This window comes from Streptopelia decaocto, assembly GCF_964273445.1.
Source record: "Streptopelia decaocto genome assembly, chromosome: Z".
NCBI lineage: Eukaryota > Metazoa > Chordata > Aves > Columbiformes > Columbidae > Streptopelia > Streptopelia decaocto.
Window position 1 is genome coordinate 40,902,613 of NC_138657.1, and position 21,360 is coordinate 40,923,972.

Genomic DNA, 21,360 nt, shown 5'->3' on the forward strand with positions numbered 1-21,360 from the left:
TTCAAGCACTTACCAGTCTATGACAGGACTGCTAGGACTATGGAAAACTGCTTATGTCCAGTAAGCCACACGACATCTTGTTAATGGGTTTCTTACACTGATAGGTATCTGGTGTCAGTCCGGCTGATGATGTCCTGTTGTGTCTTGCAGCTTTACTCAGGCCACACAAAAGTACTGAAGTGCTTTCCTACACTTAGAACCTATCTATAACTTGACTTAAAAGTCTGGAGGGTTGTTTGTGGAAGGTGGACAGTGGTTTTGGAACAAATTGTTCTTACATTGTCAAATACAGGTTAGTCCTAGGTCAGTCTAGATTGTTCTCAGTTGCGGCATGTGGCCCTCAGTAAATGCTTAAGAATGGAGTTTGGGTGAGGCACAAACTAAGCAATACTTCCCATTATATTACCCAAGCTTCAGAAGGTCCTGATCAGGGATCTTGTGAACTGGAAGTTGTATCAGGTGCATTTTATTCAGTGGACGGGACTTTTTTTGAGGCACAGTGAGTAACTTTTCTTTGTCCACCTTTTCTGCGGCACTCATGATGTTCACTCAGTCATCTGAGTTCTCAGCTGAAGAGTCCAGGTCTATATGGTGTCTTCCCCCTGCCTCCCCACCCTGCTCTACTTTCTCACAGTTCTCTGACTTTGATTACAGGCTCTAAAGAACTCAGTTTTCAAGACACTAGCAAACCCTGAGGTGTACAACATTTTCAGTATGTGTTTTTTTCTGCTAATTCAGAATGGTCATCTGTTAATTCTATCAGAAGCTTTGCAAAGAGACCATTTCCACTTAGTAGGTGGAAACAAAAGGGAACTCGTGGTCCACAATTGTAGCTGGGATTGTTTTTCTCTATGTGTCTTCTTTTGTAGTTACTAGCACTGAATTTCATCTGTCACTCTACTTGCCCCTCACTTGCTGCTGTTAAATCATGTCATAATTCTGTTAAATCATGTCATATTCTGTTAAATCACGTTGTAATCTTCCATTTGACCCCAAGTCGTGTCTGTTACTGATCTTAACAGACGAGAAAACGAGGGTTGCTTTGAAACTTTTCAGTCCTTGTCTAGTATTGCAGAGCCATTATAGACAGATGGGGATAAGCACTTCTTTGTTGAACAGTTCTACCCACACTTCATCCAGCACCATTGTATGTCTGTGTGGAATGGGCTGGGACATGTCTCCTGCTTTTGCTTTACTGACAGTGTGCTACTCTGTCTGCTCCTGAACAGAGTATGTCCTGAGGATATTCTGGAATCATGGAGGCATTAGCCTGGCAAGTGGGACAGAGGTCTGTAGCAGAGGTATCTCCCTCTGACTTCACTCGTGATTCTGTCTTTTTATCTCCTTGCAGATATTTTTTGCCCATCTCCCTGCTTTTACTTATGAAATTACTTAAATCATGTTTCCACTTTAAAATGGTAAGTAACTAGATTTCTGGTCAACAGCCTTGATTTTAATAGTTATGAATAATTAGGAATCTTTTATAGTAACCCCTTACTGTGTCTTCAAGGTGACATGAATCTACTGATCCCTCCTTCCCCTGCTTTCTGGGAATGTGTCAACTCCACATTCCACTGCTGGGATTGCCTCTTCTCTGTAATCTTGCTGTCAAGCCAGAGTGTACGAAGCTGTAATTTCACTAGAGCTGCATGGAGATTGCAAGATTTTAAAATGCTGGCACAAATCTAGCAGTTTCCTGCAAGGAGTGCTCCCAGCTGTTTGCTGTATTCTGATTTTAGCGTGTGTTTTTGCACTGGCTTGGGAAGTTTGGGTTCTGTCCACTAGCTAAATCAGATTGCTGCTTCCTTAAAATTAGCCACACCAAAAAGTATGTCTCAAGTCTCCTTTGTTTGTCTTTTAAACAGAGAACAAAATAATCCTTTCCATGCAGTAATTATCCTGAGAGCTGTGTAAATTTCTTGAATAAGGTTCAAGCAATGCTATTGAGGAAAAGTCTCCTGAATGTTACTGGATGTGGTGGTGGCACGCTGTGGGGAGTCTCCCTTCTCCAAGAACTTTGTTTTTTAGAGGCAAAGTAAGCTATGTTCTGACAATGTTCTTGTGGATATATTGACTGGTCATTGAGGCAGTGTCACGAAAGAAGCATGGGTGGAGTCCTTGTGGGCTTTTGCAGTAGTGGAAATGCTGGAGGCAGAATTCATATCTTGCATCTGCATTTGAGCTGGTGGGAAGAAAAAAGGCAAAAGGATTCACCCTGGGGAGAGGCTGTAATTAATCAATGTGGCAACCACATCCTTCGTGTTTCCCAAATAAGCTTTCTGAGTTTTCTGATAAACAACACCTGGTTGCTGTCCACCTTAAAACCTGAATGAATATTTGAGTCTTCTGATGGAAGGGGAAGCTGAAGTGTCCTGTCTGGATAGCATTAATACTTTCTATTAAAAAGAAGTCTTCAGTGAGATGTAGATTATCATTAGCATGCTTGTTGGCCTAGGTTACTGCCTGGATGTTAACTTCATGTTATCCATCTTGTATTATTTGGCAATATGCGTCAGGTGGTCAGTAACGCCCAGGCTGAAAGGAGGATGAATAAAAGAAATAAAATAAAAAGCACTGCGGTGGGAGAAGTGGACATTTTGCTACTCATATTAGATGGGACAGCAGATCTAGTCACAGTAGCAAAGAATTCTGGCACATTTGGGGTTAGGACAAAAAATTGAACAGTTAAAGTAATATGTGTGGTACTGAACCACTTGAGCTTCAAATAATGCTCAAAAAACTTCTGTGCTGTGGTTTGGTTTTTGCTATAGCCATACAAACATAGTATAGCTTTTCTGTTTCTCGGTTCTGGGTGAGAAAAGAACACAGTTCAGCTCCACAGTGTTAAGGCAGTTACCTGACCTTTTTATCCCACTTGTTTTTCTCGTGTGGGCAACATCAGCAGTTTCTAGCCCCTGGAAAATCTTAACTTTTAAAACATTGTGTGTAACTTAGGTAACTGCAGGTTAAATATTGTGATCAGTGATTATCCAGAAATTGTTATAAGTTGTTATAAATTTTGTTATATAATATCATTTAATAATATAATTGTTACAATCTTTATCTCATGCCAGACACACTTTGTGCTTTCTCCAGTTCCTCTTGTATCAAAGGTCTATCTGGGTAATTTATGCCCTTGATGTTTTGCTTTTTCTACTGATTTCTCTTTCCTGTAGTTTTCAGAGACAAGGGCAGCATGCCAGCATTTGAGGGAAGGATTTGAAGAGCTCTTTGGTCTGCTGTCCCAGTGAAGGGAGGGGATGGAGAGCCGTGCAGTAGAAGAGATACAAGGGTTATAGATGTGTTAGAAACTGTGGAAGCACCTGAGGATGGCCACAGATTAGGACTTCTCACCAGAAAAGGGTGGCAGAATCAGTGGCCCAGCTGAAGTGCATCTGTACGGATGCTCGCAGCATGGGCAACAAACAGGAAGAGCTGGAAGCCCTTGTGCGGCAGAAAAATGACAATATAGTTGCGATCACAGAAACACAGTGGAATGACTCTCACAACTGGAGTGCTACATTAGATGACTTCAGAAGGGACCCACAGGGAAGGAGGCGAGGTGAGGTAGCCATGTATGTTAGGGAGGGTTTTGACTGTATAGAGCTTAGTGCGGGTGATGATAGACTGTCTGTGGGTGAGAATCAAGGGCAACAAGGCAGACATCCTGGTAGGAGTCCATTACAGACCACCCAACCAGGATGAAGAGGCAGGTGAAAAATTTTTCAGGCAACTGGGAGAAGTCTCTCTATCACTAGCCCGTGTTCTTGTGAGGGATTTCAACCTACCAGATGTCTGCTGGACATACAACACAGCAGAGAGGAACAGTCCAGGGGACTCCTGGAGTGCATGGAAGACAACTTCCTGACACAGCTGGTTAGTGAGACAACTAGGGAAGGAGCCCCACTGGGTCTGTTTTTTGTGAATAGAGAAGGACTCATGGGCAACATGTAGGTTGGAGGTCACTTTGCGCATAATGATAATGAAATTATTGAGTTTTCTATTCTTGGAGAAGTAAGGAGGACAGTCAGCAGAACTCATTCATACCTTGGGCTTCTGAAGGGGAGACTTTGATCTGTTCAGAAGGCTGGTTGATAGAGTCCCTTGGGAGGCGGTGCTGATGGACAAAGGAGTGCAAGAGGGTTGGTCTCTCTTCAAGAAGGAAATATTAGAGGCTCAGGAGCAGGCTGTCCCCATGTGCCGAAAGGCAAGCTGGCAGGGAAGAAGGCCAGCCCAGCTGAACAGAGAGCTGCAGCCGGAACTTAGTGGTAAAAGGAGAATTTATAACCTTTGGAAGAAGGGGAAATCTACTCAAGAAGACTAGAAGGATGCTATGAAGTTAAGCAGGGCGAAAATTAGAAGGGCCAAAACCCTACTGCAGCGAAGCCTGGCTACTGCTGTTAAAGGCAAGAGGAAATGTTTCTATAAATATATCAGCAACAAAAGCAGGGCTAAGGAAAATCTCCATCCTCTGGTGGATGCAGTGGGCAACATAGTGACAGGTGAGGGAAAGTCTGGAGTACTAAGTGCCTTCTTTGCCTCCAGTTGTTAATAGTAAGAACAGTTGTGTTCCAGGTACCCAGCCCCCTGAGCTGGAAGACAGCGATGGGCACCAGAATGAAGAGCTAATAATCCAAGGGAAACAGTGTGAGCGAAGGTCATGGAACAAATCACCCTGAGTGCCATCACATGGCACAAGACAACCAAGTGATTGGGTCCAGTTAGAACAGGTTTATTAAAGGCAGGTCCTGCTTATCACTCTCTACAACTACCAGAATCACAGAATGTTAGGGATTGGAAAGGACCTCGAAAGATCATCTAGTCCAATCCCCCTGCCGGACCAGGAACATATAGATGAGGTTACATAGGAATGTGTCCAGGCAGGTTTTTAATGTCTCCAGAGAAGGAGACTCCACAAGCCCCCTGGGCAGCCTGTTCCAGTGTTCTGTTACCCTCACTGTGAAGAAGTTTCTTCTCATATTTAAGTGGAACCTCCTGTGTTCCAGTTTGTACCCATTACCCCTTGTCCTATCATTGGTTGTCACCAAGAAGAGCCTGGTTGTAGCTTGGAGGGTGTTGGTCTCTTCTCCCAAGTAGCAAGGGACAGGACAAGAGGAAATGACCTTAAATTGCACCAGAGGAGGTTTACGTTGGAAATTAGGAGAAAATGCTTCACGGACAGGATTGTCAGGTATTGGAACAGGCTGCCCGGGAAAGTGGTGGAGTCACCATCCCTGGAGGTGTTTAAAAGATGTCTAGACGAGGTTCTTAGGGACATGGTTTAGTGCTAGAGTTAAGTTTTGGTTGGACTCAAAGATCTTGAGGGTCTTTTTCCACCAGAATGATTATATGATTCTATAATTCTTTCCTGTCTAATCACCAACTTTCATATTGGTATCTAACCCTGTCATGTGTTTTCATCATGAATTTCTGCAGCAGGCTAATATGATTTATGTCTATGCCTTTCATGTAACTAAACTCTGTCCTGAATTGTGATTTTTCACTTTTTCTCTTTGAAACTTTTCCTCCTTCCAACAGCATGTAGGTTGCCATACATGTTACAAATCAAGTCAGCACTGTTAGCATTTGTACGGACTAGAAAGACTACTATGGAATTAGATTATTGGTACTGTCTGTTGTGTTAATGCTATTCAAAACCTTGTTAAAAACCAGAAAAGCTTTAACTGCTGTCTTAGTTTGAGTTGTAATACTCTACTTTCATAATGGCAGCTCATGTACGCATGTATTTTTGTTTTAGTATTGCAGTATAACACAAGGTGCTCAGTATTAAGAACTTGCCTGCAAGGTTATCTTGTAAGGAGCGCAAGCCAGAATGTGACAGCACAGGGAAACCTTGGGGGAGTAAGTACAGAGGTAGGCTGCTTAGACTGGTGGCACTTCCCCCTGCCTTCCCAGGTAGTTTGGGGAATTGCTGGATGATTAACCTGTCATTTCACAGGAGGGAGACGAGGCAGAAAAATTGTGCTTGGTTACTTGTTTGTCAGAAGGTAGGCTGTGGCTGACTAAATATCACTGTCATGATTTCAGAGCCTGCCTGCCAGTGATGATGAGGATGACTGTTTAGGTTTAGTAACTTGGTACCACCAGTACAGCTGGAACTCTGTATTGCAAGGGTGGGAGTAGTCCTAGGTATACTAAGTGCCTTGAGCCTTTTCTTCTGGCTGAGTACATTGGTGTCAGTTTTATAGATTTTAATGCCTTTAAAGTGCCTGATGTTAATGACAAATTTTGGACTATTTTGCTAAAAACATAAACTCCCGGAAGGCAATGCTATAGCGGTTGGACTGTGTGATGGTTTTGGTGGATTGTGCCCTTTGCTTTCTCTGAACTAGGTATGTGTGTTTTAGATTGTATGCCTTCATGGAACAGCGGGACGTTTTGAATTCTTTTTCCCTTCAGTGAGAACTCAAAACTGTGATTTTAGTGAGACTGCAAAGTTCTTCAGGGAATTAAGTTTCAAATAAATTGTTCTAAGTGTTGTGTACTGAAATGTATTACTTGAGTCTTGACAACAGGGCCAGAAGTTACCATATAATGAGATCTAGCTTTGCAGAAGGTGCTGTCATGATAAAAGCATTTGTTCTTTGTGGTGACTGCTGAAGAAACTCTAAGGTATTTAGGAACAGCTTTTTCATGGAGAATTCAGAAAGATACTGTAAGAACAGAAACAAGGAGGTTGAAAGAAGAATGGTAAAAGGGAAGGGGAAAAGGGTCTATTTGAATTTTTTCATTTCAAACTGCGTTTCTTCCTTCTTAGTTAAGCATCATTGATCAATTTTAGGGGTATAGTTAAACTCCTGTTAATGAACTGGAAGTGTAGTTTTATTTCAGGTTTCATAATTACCACTTAAAGAAGTAAAAACAAATGCTTTGTTCATTATACTTTTCCTCAAACTATTACGATTTCATTTCTAAATTGTGCATACTAGTAGGTCCTTCTTATATGTCGGTTTTTCTGTCCTCTTTAAATGCTGCTTAAAAATTTATTTACCTTTTGATTATTTAATTTATTTTTAAATTTAAATTTATTAACCATTGAAGGAAAACTACATCAACCGTAGCCATCTGTGTAGTCAATGTTTCTTGAACAGAATGCTGGGGGGGCCTACTCTTGTGACTCTTCTTTTGAAGTCATAAAATAGTTGTTGTTTAAAGCAGAGACTGTTAACATATGATGGTGCCTGAAGTTGAAGTGCTTTGAGGTGGAGAATATCTGAGTTCTTGGCATATAAAGGTCATGACTCCAGTGTTGTATACTGGATCCTCAGCATATAGTCTGTAGTTGCTGCACTAAGAAAAATATTTTTTTATGATTCACAAAAGTTATCTTTTATTTTTTTTAGGATTTATGTCAAACTTCACTATAATACTGCAGGACTTTTTTTGCCTGTGACTTGTCCATTTTATTGCATGTACAGTTTTAGTCCAAAGAAGTTTTTGTTTAATTTGTCTGAGGAATTCTTGAACTATTATTTTTGTGGGGCGGCACAAGCATTCTGATAGCAATCTAATGTATTTTGCAGTGAAAATCTTAATTTCTGGTCTTTCGTACAAAGCAGTAGACAGCTTGTATTTCTTTCTTCCATGGTACATAATCTCTTCCCCCCAATCTCTGTGCTGGTATTTGGACAGATCTCATGAGAGTTATTTACAGAATTTGAAAGTAGAGGGTCACTTCCTGATTATTTTGAAAACTTCTGTCAGACTCCACAGGCACATTGTGTGGACACCTTAAGAAAAACATCCAATATTGCCTTTCCTTCCGTGTTATATATGTTCTTAAAGCTGTTTCAGGAAGAATCTGTAGCATCTCACCTGTTGAAACTGGTAGTGGGTGGGAGGGTTAGTATGAGAATTTTTATCTTTGAAGTGAAAGTCTGATGAGGTTACAAGTACGCTCACATGGGCCCATACAGTCTCTCTGCTGCTGGCTTGCCTGCTGGCCACAAGGCACACCATCTGTATAGCTTGTAAGTTTGACTGTGAAAGAACTAGTGAACCAGCATTATTTTTTAAATTACCTGGATTGAAGGAGCTCTTATTCATACTACCTGGTCCTGCAGACAGTTACGGTCAGAAAGATGGCACGGGTGCTGGCAGAAGGACAAAACCTTCCTGTAGCCACTAGGTTGTCTTTCCAAAGTTTGCTTTAGGAACACAATTACCTGCTAGCAGGCTTTACTCGCATTTATTCTTCTGTTCTGTTAGCTGGTCATCACAGAATCACAGAATGGTTGAGGTTGGAAGTGACCTCTGGAGATCATCTAGTCCAACCCACCTGCTAAGGCAGGTTCCCCCAGAGCACATCACACAAGAATGTGTCCAGGCAGGTTTTGAATGTCTCCACAACCTCTCTGGGCAGCCTGTTCCAGTGCTCTGTCACCCTCAAAGTAAAGAAGTTTCTCCTCATGTCTAGATGGAACCTCCTGTGCTTCCGTCTGTGCCCATTGCCCCTCATCCTATTGTTGGGCACCACTGAAAAGAGTCTGGTTCCATCATCTTGACACCCATCCTTAAGATACTTATAAGCATTGATGAGATCCCTTCTTAGTCTTCTGTTCTCCAGGCTAAAGAGACCGAGCTCCCATAGCCTTTCCTCGTAAGAAAGATGCGCCAGTCCCCTGATCGTCTTTGTAGCCCTCTGCTCATTGCAGATCCAGTTGCTTCTGAATGTTTGATTGCTAATGGCATTTGAGACCAATTGAAACAATAGTGTCAAAGTTGGGGAAAAAGCAGCTGGTGCTGAGTGCAACAGCAACTTTTGTTTTGAAACAGGTGACAAAAATAAAATGGTGAATGGTCCTTCTCAATGCTGAGTGTCCTGTGTAACTGAGTTAGGAGTGCAGGAGAAAATGTAGATGTTTTTACACTGTCATAAACACAGTGGGGTTGAAACTGATGTTGTGCGAGCTATAGTAGTTCAGCCATTTCCTGAAATTCACTTCTCATTTGTAATGTGATTCTGATTTAGAGCCTGTAGAAGACTTATCTGGAATTTCAAAACATTTACAGTATTTTCAAAAACTTCTGCTTATTCTCAGCTGAGATACTATTTTTTTCCTCTGTGAAAGGTGAAATCAGTGAGCTAATACTTTAGACAATTGATTAAAGGGTATTGCTGACTTCATTTGGGATATAAAATTGCTCATATTTCATTTTTCTTATTGTGTCCAAATGAACACCATGCCCTCCCTTCCTCTTGTTTTTGTCAAATAAGGAGGTTCTGTTCTGAAAGAGTTGTTGTGTTTAGTGAGAGTGTTTGTATCATGTTGAACAGGATCCTTTATTTTCCTTTGACTTCTGCTTTATCGATTTTCTGTCCCTCCCTTGCTAGCAAACCTCTTGAGCTGGAACTGGGCATGTGTGACGATGACCTCTGAAGAAAGTTAAGCACTGGAATCTTTCAGTTATTTTTCAAAAAGTCATGCATCTAACATTGCATCCCCTTGGGAACAGACAAACCAGAAAATACGTAACAACTTTGCTAGAAAATATAGAGATTGAATGTGTTAGTCTCCTGTACACACACTTAGGCTTGGGTATACATCCACTTTCTTCCTTCCCTTTGCCTTTCCCCATGGAGGGATAAATGTGACACAGGTTTGTCATTTGTCCTCAAGTTGCTTAGCAGCTGATCAGCTTTTAATTAGCAGGTGTGAAGAATGGTTAGAAAACACAGAATTTCCCATTTACCTTAAGAGTGCTATTAAATGTGCAGAGGAATGTAGATTGTCCAGTTGCAAGTAGTTCCTCACAGCTACAAAGCAAAACTACTATGGAAGTAATGTACCTCACAATGTGCTTTGTTCATTGGAATCCAGACAAAGCACTTGGCTTTGCCATGCACAGAAACATCCTTAGAATGGTATTTTTTAAAGAAAAAAAATCCATAATTATGTGTTTCTTTGTGCTTGCAAAACAAGGCAGTCCAAATACTTCAGTCTTCTGCTTAAAACTGCTTTGCTGGCTTAGCAGGTGAATACTTCTGCTGCAACAAACTAGCAAGAACAGAGAAGACATGATGCAACTGATCTGATTTCTCAGCCTTCATGCTGGCAAGCAGAGATAAATAAAAATGAAACAGTAACTTGTGCATGACTCAGGATTTCCAGTGGTAACATAGCTGCTCTGGGGTTGGCACTCTGTACAATTAATATTTTGAGTAAACCAGGTGAGCCAATGGCTGGAGAAAAGTGCAGTTTGCAGTCCCTACTCTGTGGACATTGAGGATTTTTCTCAAGACTGCTGAAGTTGCCAAACCACTGTAGGAAGATAAGTAGTTTGACTTTGGTATTGACTTTGACTGAGTAGAGTTTAATACTTATTTTCATCACACAAATGTTTTTAGGCTTAAGTGTCATGTCCCTTAGTTACTTCTTCTCTAAGCTGAAACATACTGGTCTTTTTATGATCTCTTCATGTCATGATCCTTCTTGCTGCAAGTCTCTGCACTGTCTGCCAAGTCTGAGTCCTAATCTTGCTGCTCTGCATCTGCTTCTTTGACAAATCTAGCTTTTTTGTAATCTACACACCTCATTCCCTGAAGGCTGGTAAAGAAATATATTCATGTGTAACTGAAGTGTGTCATGAGCTTGTTGCTGCTACTAGCTTACTCTCTCCTAACCTTTCAAGCCTTGCTCTGGCATCTTCTTTGTAGATGAACTTTTAAAACCTCCTAATGAGTGTTGTAAGATATGTAACCCTCAGCTAGCCTAGCCTCACATAGTAGACTTTGTGTAGCTTGGCGTCGATCATGGTTATGCTGCACTGAAAACGAGGCAAATACCCTGTTGTGTGTATAGGTGCTTATCCCTATACCTTGATAATTAACTTCATTAGTTGTACCATTTTTTCTTGGAGGGAGTGATTCTGAAAGCATGCTGATTTGGGAAAGGTTGCACAATTGGTTTCTCTGTGTGTCTTCATTTCCTTATCAAATATAGTCATTTGGGGCGTACAAAGATTTTTTTTGACTGCAAGCAAAATTCACCCAGAACTCAAAATGCCTTCTTTCTTTATTTTGCCTAGTAAGAAAAAATGAAGGCCAGATTAAGGTCTCTGTCACTCATGGATGACCTGACAACAATGTTTTGTCAGTCGGAACTAGCAAACAATATGAACAAGAAGTAGCAATTGACTCCCTTCGTGAGCAGTATTGACACCTAACCTTGTTAGTCCTTTTAGAACATGGTATCTACAGGCTTTCTTGTTGAAATTGATGGGACTTTTAAGCTCATGAGGAATACAATCTTCGATGCAGGAGCACACCAATATGTATAATTATTTTTTGGAAGAGAAACATTTTTATTCCAGAAAACTTAATTTTCTTTTTTTTTTTTTTTTTTCCCAGTAGTTGTTAGTCCTTTTATTGGATCACTATATTGAATTATACCTTTTTCAGACAAGAACAAAGATAGTGAGCAGCATTGTAATTCATTTCCTTAATACAAATAAATTGTGCCACAGGTTTTATGAATCTGCAGGAAGAGCATTTGGATATGTAAATTCCTTATTTACACTGATTATGCCTTTGGCTTTACATCTCAGTTTGTAGTGAGTTATACACAGTCTTCCACTTTGTAACTGTGCTGGTCTTATTTAAAATTTACCAAACATGAGGAGACTCTGAAAGTGACTGCGGTTTGGCACAGGTTGTTCAGGGAGATTGTGGAGTCTCTCACCTTGGAGATATTCACAGGCCATCTGAACATCATCCTGGGCAACCTGCTTTAGGTGGTCCAGCCTGAGCAGAGACACTGGACAAGATGACCTTCAGAGGTCCCTTCCCTTTCTGACCTTGACTATTCCGTGATTCTTTAGTCTTTTTCATAGCAAATACTTGTTTCCACCGTTATCAGAAATCATAATGGATAATTTCTTCCACATTAGAAGAACTGTCAACATCTTGTTCTGAAGCATGAAATGGGAAGTTGCTACCTCCCAAAATGTTCTCTTTCTTCCAAAAGTGCTTTCTTGTCTAATACTTGGATGCAATTTTTAAGGCATTTCAAAGATAATTGCTGGGAACTGATTTAAACTAACTTCAGAAGGTGAAAATCAAATATTGTTAATTTTCATCTGAAGGCTTTAGATAAGAATCAGTTTAATTAGAGCATCCCAACATCTGCTTTGTAGCTGGAAAGCCTTCTTGCAGAAGAATGCCTTCTGCTGCCTCCAACTAAATGCTGGATTGTAATTGTAGATGTGAAAGGCATCTTGCCGTAATAAGCTCTTGGAAGGAGAGGGAAAACTGAAGCAAATAAACATTTATGTTAAAGCATTTGTACCTTGGTAATATATTTCATTTTGAATTTGAACTTCCTTTTTTTCAGAATGTCAACGGCTGTTCTGATTTGGAATTTAAGTAAAAATTTACAGCTTTTCACAGACCAGAAGTACTGTTTTCTGACTGTCTCTTGTAACATATCAGGTGAATTTTATAAGGGAAGGTGAGAGGTATGTTTTCATTTGAATGGCTGGTTTTGTCATCCTGTTAATAATTTTTTCTGTTGCCGAAAAGCATAATCCATCTAAAGCTTTCTTCAATGTGCAAGTGTAGCCTAACAAAATTAGCGGGGGGTTGGGGGGGCAGGCGGAGGGTGTGAAGCAGTTTGCTATCTGGAGATGAAATGGGCAGCCTGTTCACCAGAGCTTTCATAAGGAAATGAACACTGGACATTCTTGCAGAGCTTGCCTGGGACACTGACAGAAGAGTATCTACGCAAAAGCAGAGTTCTTCAGAAAAATTAACCACATCAGACCTTGCAACAACTACAAGGTCTTCAGTCACAGAGATCATAAGAAATTCACCTTGGCTAGTGAAGATGGTGTTTCTGAATAAGGTGAACAGCTTTCATGTGCTGTGGAAATCCATTGTTCACTTCAGGCCTGGCTGTTTTGTGCGTTGCTGCCAACAAAAGTATTTGCTAGAGGCCCTCTGTTTGGTAACTAACCATTGCAGCAACTGTCTCTGAAATTTGTTCATGTATGGAAATTTGTTTCGCTAGAGGTAAATGTTCAGAAAAGGAAACAGGAATAGAAGAGATCAGTTTATTCAAATAAAGGGAGAGTTCACTAGGGGCATCAGTGAGTCCACAAGACGGGTCTGTGTGGGGTCTCTCAATATATGGATTAAAAACTCTTATATCATAGTCTCCTAGCCACAAGATCACTCCTCCTCTCCCTATAGTCAGAGGTTACAACTTTCTGACATGCCTACCAACAACCTGCGGCACAGAACATGGGTTTACATGTATTGTATGTTCATTATATCTCACTCTAGGCAGGGTGAGATATAATGAATATGTATATATATATATATATATAATATATATATATTATGTATATATATAAGGCAATTAAGCATGTACATTGGATGAAAGGTCACAGAAGTTCAAATTGTGGTTTATGCAAAACAGAGATCTCCCTCCTAATACTTCTAGTTAGCTGATTGGTCAGTACTTAACTTTCCCCTCTCCTTGTCATAAGCCTGCACATTTTTGCAGCAATAGGCTTGTTGCACCTCATTTTGCAAAGACAGGTGATAGTTATTCATATCATTCGGAAGACATGAGGAAACACAGGGGTTTTTGGGTATCTGTGGTTGTTGGACTTCAACTTCTTCATGATATACCTCTGACTTACTGTTTGGCTTATGTAATCAAATATTGGGAAAGCTGGTGTAGTTTGTGTTAGAAGTAGTCTAAAGCATTCTTTTTAGAAACCAAATGTTAGTGGTTTTCTTTGGTTTATATCAAACTGCTCCCATCCTACAGTACAATCTGTGCTGTGATTTTGAAGTCAAGCAAATTGAGGTCGTTCATAATTCTGTTGTACTGTTATTTTCTTTGAGCTCTCACTCTAACAACGTGCAACCAAAATCTGGACCAGTAGTTCAACTGACAGGTTTATCAAGCCATGGAATTTCCAGCAGCCTACTGCAGCAGTTGTGTAGTGACTCACTAATTCTCTAGTATGGTAACTTTGAAAAGACAGTGCTGCAGATGGAGTGCTGTGTGTGTCCTATTGTTGAAAAGGATTTAAAGTCAGATCAAATAATTGTACAGTGTTTATTGCTCCTTACCACTTCTTCCAATGGCAGAGTATATGTCTTATACTGGAAAATGTTACTTTAATATCTGAAGTGCTCAGGAAGCAATAGTGAATGTGAAAAACAAATGTTTAGGTCACATTACTGAAGGGATATTTCTGTTAGTGTTCTGTGTCAAGCAGAAGTCTTTTTTTAATGCTCTAAATGTTTGCTGGAGTGAAAGAGACTCTGTCCAAACAACTTAGGGGGCTGCCAGTGTAGGAAACAATTACCTTGCAAATATAATAGGCCCAGGCAGGATCTCTCAGCAAAGCATATTTTAATAACGATTTTGCAAGATCGCGTGTTCTACCTAAAGGTAGGTGCCTACACCTAATAGCGCAAAAAGCCCTTGCTTATATGCCCCCAGATCCCGGCTGCAATTTCCCTCCCCTGCTCCCCATTGGTTTGGTACTGCAGGGTTTACAGACTACCTGATGCCTGCCTCAGCTTACGTATTTCATCAATCTAATTCGAACAACACCCTTCCCCTTATCAATCTATTTAAAATATGGATTTCTGGCTCTTTGGCTACCCTTCTCCCTAGATTTACTTGTAAATACAGGTACCAGTATGCATTCTGGGATTTAGTTCAAAGACACTTTGTTTTACATTAAGGATTCACAGTCTGATGTCTCTTGGTCCTTCTCCCCAGCTGGGGTCATACACCAGCTCCTTAGTTTTGTAAAAACAACATTTCTTCATTAAATGTTCCTTATACCAGTCTAGCTTTAGGATGTGAGCACAGAAATTCTTAGTGTTTCCTCAAAGGTAAAACATATAGTACTTCCGGTGGAATGTTTTTGTGAACTTTCTACATTGCATGGGATACTTTTCCTTAAGCAGGGGGAAAGTAGCTAAGGGTAGGAGTTAAAAGTGCATTACGGTCCTTAAAAAAAACAACAAAAAATCTTCCTCTCATTAGAAAAGCAACTTGTACTCCAAATTCGATCAGAAACTTTTCTTTGACTTACTTTCTTGTCCCCAGATGTCCTCACCCTCTTCACTGGTCAGGTAGTAGTCCTAGCATATATCTCATCAGAGTTTTCCTTTTATTTCCTTTTTTAAAAAAATTGTTTGTATTATCACACAGTGAAATTTTATGTATGCTGTGGGGTTTGTTCTTTGGTTGGTTTTTTCCATTGCCTTACTTTTGCTCTTAGTTCTGAGGCATGCAGAGGCAGGGATGACAACAGGGGTATACTTGGACAGTAGTTACTGTGTCCATTTTCTCCCTAATCAAGGCTATGGATGCATTTGGGACAGAGAGGTTGGGATTTCATGGAAGATTTACTTACTGTGGAGTTCGTGAGTAGGTGGGAGCCTCAGGGCAGTCCTGCAGGTGACCCTGGAGACACAGCCTGGGATGTTCTAGTCCAGATTGCTGGAGAACCTGACTCAAAGTCCACCAAGGAGCAGGAGATTGCTGTGGTGGGAGACCAAGGGAACTCACCAAGGCATTGTTGAAGCCAATTTTGACTAATCAGCAGATTACAATTTAAGTAATGCTGAATGAGAATTTTTCCTAATCTGGTCTACTGCTGACCCTCAAATCTCTTCTGCTTTCTATCTGCCCAAATGGCTGACCTTAGTAACTGACTTCCAGTGTCCCTCTGTTATATAGGGGCTTGCTTTCTATGTCAGCAGCAGTATTTTGCAACTGTTAAAGCCTTTACATTTTCCGTTGAAGTCCTCTTTTTATTCTCCTTCTCTTTTTTTTTTTTTTTTTTTCCCTGTTGTGGTGTTTTGTTTTTTGTTTTTTTTTGGTTTTTTTTTTAAGCTTAATGTTTTCTGTCTAGCAGAAAACAGGAAAAATACTTTTAGTTGTTGCTCAGGTCTTACCTGAATGAACTCTACTGAGGCTAGTAACCATCCCATGGGCTTATATGTCGACTATGAGGTGGCACAGAGTTATATAGTGGTCTCATTAATTAGAAATCTTGCTTTTTATTAACAGGTCACTGTGCAGGAAAAACACATTTAAAAGAAAAATTCGTGGACATTTGAATAAGCAGAGCTGTATCAGAAATCTTTTTTCAAAATTGTCTAAAAGTCAGGTATGTTTGACAGTAGTATTTTGTAGCTCAAAGTACTGTTGATTTTTCTTTGGAGGCCTGTCGCGGTTGAGACGGACAAATGACACAGACCACATTCTTCCAGGATGAAAGTAGTAGATGCCATTTATTGCCACAAGTGCATTTTTATACAGTTTTACCAATTCGTGTGTCTCTTTACTATTGGTTACAAGTTACAGCAGTAACATCTCATTGGCTATTTTTGCTATCATCAGTGTTACTCTTTTACTCCCTTCTCTCTCAGGGGTACATGCTTAACCTCTCCGGATGCTCCTTTACTCCCATCTTTCTCACAGGTAGGCCTTAATATCTTCAAGGCTAATTTCTGTTCCCGTGCCCTCCATCATGGAATCCAAGGACCCACCATAGTCCCCCACAATTCCCCCTTTTTGTATTTGTGCTAAAATATTGCCTTCTTTTTCTGCTGCAGGGTTCTTTGCAGCAGAGAAATCATGCATAGCAACATTAGTAACACAACCACAACAATCATCAATCAGTCCCATTTTCACTACTGATAACAACCACCATGAAAGCCCATCAAAATCCCATCAAAATCTTCACACCCATATCATCGAGCTAATAACAAAAAGTCTATTGCGGCTCTGTTCTGCAGTGTAGCATGTCTTACAGAATCTACATCTAACAGAAGTCCACTTAAAGTCTTAGAAGTTCTGTTAGTTTGCTTAGCTAGATAGCATCCTCATTTTTCTAAAGTATTTAAAGCTTTAGCTGTGCCAGCACCGGGTAGAAGAGATCCTAAAACTCTTAACCCTGATCCCCAAAAATCTACATTATCATCACATTTTGACTCATATACATGCAAAAAGTGTTTTTCCGTCTTGCTCTTCTGTGATCTATTATCATAGATACACTGGGCATTAAGAGAGTTAATCATCCCAAAATACACGGTCCTCCAACAGCATTAGAAGGAATTCCTGGCCAGGCTTTGTCTCCACAGGTCAAGAATACACCATCCAGGAGGTTTTGGGGTCACTGTCCCACATTATTAATGACACCCCTTGGATTCTTCTGCGAGGCATTACACCATCAAGTTTCATTTCTATAGTCACCAAGGGAAGCATTAACATTTTGCAGTTTTATCCATTTATATTCTTGTATATTGTTCTGAAACTTTTCACAAATCAGCTGGATACAAGTGTCCATAGGCATAGATGCCAGCAATTCCAGTTCCTGTGGTTCAATATCTGCTTCCAGGAGGCAATTAATCCAAAGTGCCATGTTGGTATTATTACAGTTTGTTGCAATGCCTTTGCACCGACCACTATTTTGAAACAGTTGTGTGATGCTGCTGCAGTCATCAAGGGGGTTGCCAACCAAGCATGTGTGGAACGGGTTTTCCAGAGATGCCATAGCTAGGCATATGGAGTCCTGGTCAGTTGGCTAAAGTAATCCACATGTTAGTCTTTGTCTGTGCAGGCATCCAAAATGCAGCAGCTGCAGCAATCGTTGTCTGGAAGGTTTCACATTTCGTGCCGGCAACGATTGCGGCCCTTGATCTGTGAAGACACAAGCATAGTCTCTCCCCCAGGTTATCAATTGATGTGGCCTTTTCCATTGACCATTAACTAGTGATTTGACCATAACTAATGTAGGTTCTTTCTGATTTAGCATGTTTTTGGGTCCTATGTGCAAAGTGTTTCATCACAGGGCAAATATGGGCTGCACCACTTAGATATAAGTGATTCATCACATACAATGCTTTTGACAATTGGTTTTGTGGTGTTTTCCCTAATTCTCCCCCCTTTCTGTTTAAAACAAAAACAAAAAAACAGTTCAGAATCAGATACATGCATTGGACCTTGACTACGTACTCAGAATCACAAATCAAATTTAGAAGTTCCTCCTTAAAAAGCTCTAAGTAATGTAAAGCTGTGTCAAGTTCTGCTAATTCGGTTGAACTTTCAGTAATTTTTACAGAATGATGCCAATTGTTATTTTCATGCCAGACCACTACAACTTTATGAGACTTCCCAGAACCATCAACAAAAACTGTGCAAGCATGTAGGATCAGACCAGATACAAGTATGGTCTGTGACCTGATGTTGAAGACTTGCAGGTTCTGCAGCAATTTACATTTATGCAGGCCAAAAGCTGTGCTGTTAAGAAAATGAGCTAGTGCAATTTACAAGGACATAGATTGCAAATTAAAAAAAAAAAATCAGAATTAAATTTCACAAATAGTACATATATGACAACAGGATCGTGGCCTATTAAGACTTAAATTCATTCCCTGCATTTCTTGATCAGAGTAACAGAAAACCTGTTCATACAGTATTACAGTTCTATAGCAGTAACATTGGTTGGGGGGGTGGGGATGGGGGGAGAATAAAACCTCCCTCTCGCCCCCATCTGAGATGGCAAGATCTCCAGCCCAGCATGAAAACAAATCAGTTCAAACTCCACATCAAACCAGCCCAGCTCCACTCCACACCCAAATTAGTACCATTCTAACCCAGAGAAGCACTGAGCACTCTGACGCCCCCAAAGCTGACCAGTGTGAAAAGACCAACTTCAGCAAGGAGGTAAAATGATGAGCTCTCTCCCCAGATGTGCCAAAATCTAGGAAACAAGACAGAAGCAAAAAGAAACAGCACCAACAACCTCTGATTCAAAGACAAGAAGCAACACAGTGCCACAACAAGGATGGATGACAACACTACAGGAAAAAAAAAAAGACAGAGTGGGGGAAGTAAAGCTCCCCCTTTCTCTGCTTAGCAGTGGGCAACCAGGTTTTCCCTTTTTTTTTTTCTTTCTCTTCTTGCTGCAGTTTAGATATAGCCAAGGCCACACAGCTGGTGTAATCGCTGTTACTAAGTGGGAGGCTCTGGCAAACTCCTCTGTTACAATGAGCTGAGTTTATCTTGCAGCTTGAGACAGGCCTGAAATTTATATTCAAACTGTACAACACAGGCCTGGAATGTTCTGCATTTTTGTTTTCCCATTTCATTCCAACCATAATACATTTTATATGCAATTCCATCTAGCTCAGAAATAGTTACATTCCTTAGCTCCATTTACCTTTTGCAATTTACAGTTGTCAAAAACCAGCATATTAAACATCAATCCATTATTCCATTTTCCTAGATCCAAATCAGTTCATATGCTAGCAACTTCTAAATACAACCTCATACAGTACCAAGTTCACATGATTCATAGCATTTAGGGTTTGTTTTGTTTCTGGTTTTGGTTTTTGTTTGTTTGGGGTTTTTTGTTTGCTTTGGTTTGGGTGTTTTTTTTTGTGTGTGTGTGTGTTTTGTTTGGTTGGTTGGTTTGGTTTGGTATTTTTTCAATGCGGATCAGAGTTTAACAATTTAAATTCTTTTCTGGTCTCAAAATTAGCAAATTAAGTCACAGTACCATACTTCACCCAATTTTTTCCAAAGTTCTGCAGAACAACGTTAATTGCAATACAGCACTAAAACCCAGAATGCCACATTAAAGCCACATTCGAGTACAGTATTGTTTCAAGTTTTCTTTTATCAGAATATTTCACCAGAAGTTACTCTAATGTGTAGGGATGCATCCTAAGGGGGAGCAAGGTGGTATTTTAGCAGCGGAACCAGTTCCCATTTTGTAGTTATCTCCCCAAACAAAATTCTTTGGTACCAAATACATATATATATATATATATATATATATATGCAAACTAAAATACTGAGCTCAGATATGAAAACCAAACACCAAGTTCAAATATGCAGATGGATCTCAGTTACACTTATTCAAGACAATATCTCAATTTTTGCATTGCACCTTTGAACCTCTTACTGCTCAGACAGGTGGAGGCACCGCTGGGTCTCCCAGACAAAATAGGTCAGCGCGCGCTGGAGCCCCATCGGCACCTGCCCCCCCGCTGCCGCAGCAAGCTGGACTGGGCAAGGCTTTTATTAGTGTCTCATCTGGGGTGATACAACTGTTATCCCAAAAACAGGATTCTTTACTTGGTGTGCATACAAAAGAACCAAATTTAGAACACCAAGATGAGACATAGCTTATCACAGAGTTGCGCAAGTCTGAATGCCGTAATAAAGCTAGCACGCTAGAATGAAAAATAACAGCTACTACACACAAAATTTTACCATCACATTCACGCAATAAAGAACTAAATTACTCATGATCTTCTGTATTATCACAAAATGCACATTTTGAGTCCATGGATTCTCATTATTTAACAGTCTGTGAACTCACCGTACCACACAACAAAGACCTACTAAAACTGCAACTTGCTTAAACAGATAGCCACAAAGAAAACGGGTTAATGAGGAAAGCATCTTGCAGACTTCATCAAGTTTACTGTGACCTGTGTGTTAGCAGTTAATTCTCTCTCAGCTTGTTGAAGTTCAAACTGTTCCAGCTGTAAAACTGTCTGTAATGATCTAATGATCTCTTGTAGAGATTTATTTTGTCCTGCTCTTCTCACCTTAAAAACAACATTAATTGCAACAAAGTGTTATACTTCAAGGTTCTATCCTCCGGCCATTTTTCCCATTCATCTAACTTACACAGCAGCCACCATTGATCATAATATTTCACAAGAACTTCCTTCCTCATATTTCCAAGTGCTTTCCTATGTTTTAAAACACCTCCCAATACCGATTTCTTAGGAACACAACTGAAAACAGTCATTTCCGACCCCATCTTCTAAATAAAAATGATGAGAAGAGGGAGGGAGGGGAAGCACAGGGCTGCTTGCAGCACAAGTGGGAAAAGTGGGGATAAGGTTTTACGGTGTACTTATACCACAAAGAAACAATTCTAACAACAACAACAACCAGTAAAACAATTAACTCACATTCCTGCCAAGCTGCTTGATTTTCAGAGAGACAATACACAGAAGCACGTAATATGTACTGTAAAACTTGCAGATAACACATTGATAGCAAACATTAGCATTCTCTACTGCTAATTTCAACACTAGTGCATCCTTAGCTTCTAAGATTTCAGCCTGCTTATTGATGGCCTCTTGAAGATGGTCAATAAATTGCATGTAATTCTCATTGGGACCCTGATTAATAGTTGTAAATGATTTGGCTGCTTTGTCGGTTTGAGGCACCTTTGTCATAGCTTGATATGCAAGGTACGTTGACTGTCTCGGGATTTCAGAAACTAATAGCACCTGTAAATGTGGTGTGTCAATTAGTGTCTCTTCCAAGAGTT

At 40.3% G+C, this 21,360-nt stretch overlaps 2 protein-coding genes across 5 annotated transcripts in view; both read left to right on the plus strand.

Moving 5' to 3' along the window:
* SHB (SH2 domain containing adaptor protein B) overlaps positions 1-21,360 on the plus strand; it is a 153,680-nt gene that overhangs the window by 100,893 nt on the left and 31,427 nt on the right. The window lies entirely within an intron of this gene.
* RNF38 (ring finger protein 38) overlaps positions 1-21,360 on the plus strand; it is a 119,273-nt gene that overhangs the window by 23,662 nt on the left and 74,251 nt on the right. The window lies entirely within an intron of this gene.